General features: G+C 47.5%; 1 protein-coding gene and 1 pseudogene across 1 annotated transcript in view; both read left to right on the top strand.

Moving 5' to 3' along the window:
• Positions 1 to 4,219, top strand: part of Slc3a2 (solute carrier family 3 member 2) — an 18,078-nt gene that overhangs the window by 2,217 nt on the left and 11,642 nt on the right. The window lies entirely within an intron of this gene.
• LOC111814199 lies at positions 3,924 to 4,093 on the top strand (annotated as a pseudogene).

Below are 4,219 nucleotides of genomic sequence, written 5' to 3'. Positions count from 1 at the left end.
ATGATGCAGCCCATTATAAAATTAAGAAAGTGTCAGTCTTCATCTGATATTAGACAACTGACACACATGTTGTTTAAGTATTTCAACCCAAATCTAGGTAGAAATATAAGCAAGCTACTTAAGGTGATAACTGTTATCCTTGAATTATAAAATTCTTATACCTAGTTTTTACCGTGGATAACTTCATGAGTTCTGAATATCAGTGAGAACCTACAGCCTAGTCTACAAATCATAAGATATATATATATCTCAAGATGCACATTGTGTTTATCTGCAGTCACCAAGGAGGTAAGGGGTACTTTTGTCCAGGAGCAGTGCTGAGAGTGCTTTCTTTTCCATCATGATAGCCCTGCTAACACTTCTTATCTTTCCTGTGCCACTGCCTGCAGACAGCTCTGCGGAAGTCACTCCACACTAGTTTATTTTGGGTGCCACTTCACTCTTCAGTCGATTTCAGATTTCACGTATTTTTCTCTTTTTTTTTTGTGTGTGTGTGTGTGTGTGGAACCGGGGATTGAACTCAGACTCTTGTGCTTGCCAAGGAAGCGCTTATTCTGAGTCATCTCCCCGGCCCCAGATTTCATGTTATTTCTCATATGCTTCCTCGCTCAGAGTTCGGAAGGATCACTCACTGTCATCTTGGTCAGCCAGCCGCCTTCATAACACGGTTGGTTAAGGAGCCCTGGGTTTTCTGCAAGAGCTTCATTAATTTCAGTTCCTTCTCCGGAACTGAGAACAGTTTAGGGGCAGCTTTCACGCTTTCCAAAGCACCAAACTCATGCTTTTTCAATTTTTGTCCCAATTTTAGACGTTCTACAGTAAACATCTCCCGAAGCTTCCCGTGCAAAATTGCTGATTCCCACTGCTCCAGTACCATTTTCTGTTGTTATCCATTCATGTTTCTCTGTGAATTTGCACACTGCCAGCAGAGTTGGCGCGGAGCTCAGCGACCGCAGCGTGCCTGCCTGCAGCTGCTGGCCAACTCTGGCAGGGCTGGGGGGGGCACCAAGGCCGCCGCAGCTGCAAGCTGCAGGGTGCACGCCCCTCACCACTTACAGAGCCCTGTTCACAGGGCTTGCAAGGGTTGCCCCCTGGGGGGGGGATCCTGAAGGGTGGGTTTAAGGGGAGGGGTTTAGTATCAAACTGGAAGAGATGTCCAGGGAGTGCTAGATGTGGGCCTGGACCGCAAAGCTAAATAATGTGAATTGTAGCTGTTGAGAAAGGAGCCAGTGAAAGTTTTAAGTAAAAAGAAATGGGAATTGGGTTTTAAACTGGGAGTAAGGATATTAATTAGATTGTCCCAAAGTTTAGGCAAGAGGTCAGTGGGTTTGGAAAGGAGGGGACTTAGGATATGGGTCTTAAGTGTATACAGCTACAGAAGTCAGGCAGGTAAAGCAGATCAGTGACACAAACTGACTAAGGACTGGTGAAATGGGCAGCTCTCTCTGGGTATAATTTCTGCTTGTGCATATGAGTTTTTTTGTTGTTGTTTTTTTTGTATTTTAGGGAAGGGTCTACAAAGTGTTCAGGGTTTCACTACTAGATGGGACTTATAGTGATCCGCCTGTTTACAGCCTCCCAAGAGCTAGGATTATAGGCGCACACCACAGGCCCAGTCTTAATTGCCAAGTCTCAATTGCCAGCTCAGTTCGCCATGGGAGCAGGGCCAGCACAGCAGAATGGAGATCGAACCCCCACCCCTGCTCCTGCTTGCAGGTGCTTTAATCCACTGAGCTATTATTTGGCCAGCCCTGTGCTTATGAGACTTGGTTACTGTTTTTTTTTTTGTGTGTGTGTGTGTGCTTAGGAGTTTCTTAAACAGGAAAATAAAATTTTACATACATCAAGGAGATATTAAAGGGGGCCGGGGAAATGGCTCAGTAGAATAAGCGTTTGCCTGGCAAGTGCAAGGGCCTGAGTTCAATCCCCGGTTCTGAAAAACAACAACAACAACAACAACAAAAACAACCACAAGGAGATATTAAAGCTTGAATGGAACAGGACATAGTAACATACACTCATGATCCCAGCACCCTGGTTGGATGGGACAGGAGGACTGCATCAGCCCAGGCAACTTATTGAGACAATCTTAAAAACAGCTGAAAAATATACTCAAGAGTGAAGGCCCTGGCTTGAAACGCTAGTTTTTTTTTTTAAAGATTGGGGGAGCCTGGCTCTAGCTCAGTCCTTTAAGTGGCTGCTTCCGCAAAGCTGTCAGCCTCAGGTTGCTGGAGTTCGAAACTCACAACTCTCCAGCTGGCCAAAAGGGCCCTGAAGGCATTCGAGGAATCAAAAAAAAAAAAAAAACCTTATATGGGGCTGGAGAGATGGCTCAGTGGTCTAAAGCACCTACTTGGAACAAGGTTGGCAAAGCACAGGGACCGCGGTTCAATCCCCCAGCACCACATGCCAGCCCGTCCCGCCCCCTGGTGGGCTGAGCTGGCCACACACAAACACACACACACACACACACATATACACACAATAAATGTTAAAATAAAAAAAAAAAAAGATTGGTGGAAATATCTCAAGTCTTGTTACACATGGAATTGTGAATGATGTCTCTTAGCTCCAGTTCTAATCAGTAGGTTGGTTAGGGACCCCACCTGCTCTTAGGCTGGCCCTTGGGCGGGAAGCACCCTGCCCCCACCTGGCAGCCAGAGGCACTGTGTCCAAGGAGAACCAAACGCTAGCTCAAGGCTGGCTGGCAGTGGAGCTGGGACCTGGGAAGGAGGCGGCCAACTATACCTAAAGCTCCTTGGTGCTGACTACAGACCCACACTGAGCTCTCTGTCACTGAGGGCCCCTTCCTTCCCTTTGCAGTGCCAGGGATTGAATCCAGGAATGTTCTGCCACAGAGTTACACTCCCAGCCCTTCTTTATTTATTTTTTGGTGGAACCAGGGATTGGACTCAGACCCTTGCGCTTTCCAGGCAAGTGCTTATTCTACTGAGCCATCTCCCTGGCTCCCTCTTCTTCTTTTTTTTAATCTTGTATTTATTTAGTACAGGGTCTCATTATGCAGCCTGGACTTGAAGTGATCCTCCTGTCTCAGCCACCCCAGCGCTGAGATTACAGACATGTGCCACCATGCCCTGTTTCAGTGGCCAGAACGGCGCGGCATGCGGTACCTGGGATCAAACCTGGGTCCTTGCACTTGCCAGGGAGGCACTTAGACTGCTGAGCTATATCTCTATCCCCTTCTTATTTTTGAGACAGGGTCTAGCTGAATTGCTCTGGAAATCAAACTCAGGACCTTGTTCTTGGCAGGCAGGCACTTGTGCCACTGAGCTATATCTCCAGCTTGGGGCTTGAATTTTCAATCCTCCTCCCTTAGGCTTCCAGACAGGTTCTTACTGTATAAGTTCAGGCTGCCCTTGAGCTCACTGTGTAGCCCAAGCTGGTCTCAAACTCTTGGCTATCCACTTGCGTCAGCCTCCCTCAGTGTTGGGATTATAGGTGTGCAACATTGTGCCTGGTTTATCTTTTTATTTTTTATTTTTGTATTTTAAGGAAGCGTCTACAGGGTGTTCAGGGTCTCACTGTGTGGTTGGACTCATAGTGATCCACCTGTTTACAGCCTCCCAAGTGCTGGGATTAGAGGTGTGTACCACCACATCCAGTCTTAATTGCTGTCTCAGCACACCCCAGGGGCAGGGCCAGCACTCTATTTGTAAATGACGTACAACAATGGAGCATATTTCTGGGCCAGTTTGCCAATAAGGTTTTAGCAATCATGGGGTAGGATGTGGCATGTCTCCCAGCACAGGGCCAGGCAGGGCTCTGGGGGATGAGCCCACAATGAGGCTAGGATGGAAGTTACTGTGTTTGGCCTGAATGTGGAGTTGTTTGTTGTTGTCTCCCCACCCCAAGGAGTTCTGTTGCTGGGCCTGGAGGGCTGTGGGCAAGCTGGTACTGGTAGCACTGCTACCTTGCCTTTTGGCTGAGATCAAATGTGATAGGCGTTCTTACTGGCTTAATGTCAGTTTCCTCTGTGTTAAACTTGGTTTTGGAAGGGAAGTGGAACCAGAGCTTGCTAAATCCATTTCACTCATCCTCTGACCGTGCCAGTCTTCCAGAGGGTGCAACACATGGCCATTCAGCAAAGATTTGTCAGCTGTAACTGTGGTGGAGTTAGGTATCTGTTTCTGTTAGAAAGAGGGATATGGGGGCTGGAGAGATGGCTCAGTGGTCTAAAGCACCTACTTAGAACAAGCTT

The sequence above is a fragment of the Octodon degus genome, unplaced genomic scaffold (assembly GCF_000260255.1).
Source record: "Octodon degus isolate 3935 unplaced genomic scaffold, OctDeg1.0 scaffold00279, whole genome shotgun sequence".
Classification (NCBI taxonomy): domain Eukaryota; kingdom Metazoa; phylum Chordata; class Mammalia; order Rodentia; family Octodontidae; genus Octodon; species Octodon degus.
The sequence above is the reverse complement of the archived record's forward strand: the minus strand, read 5'-3'. Positions and strand labels throughout refer to the sequence as shown.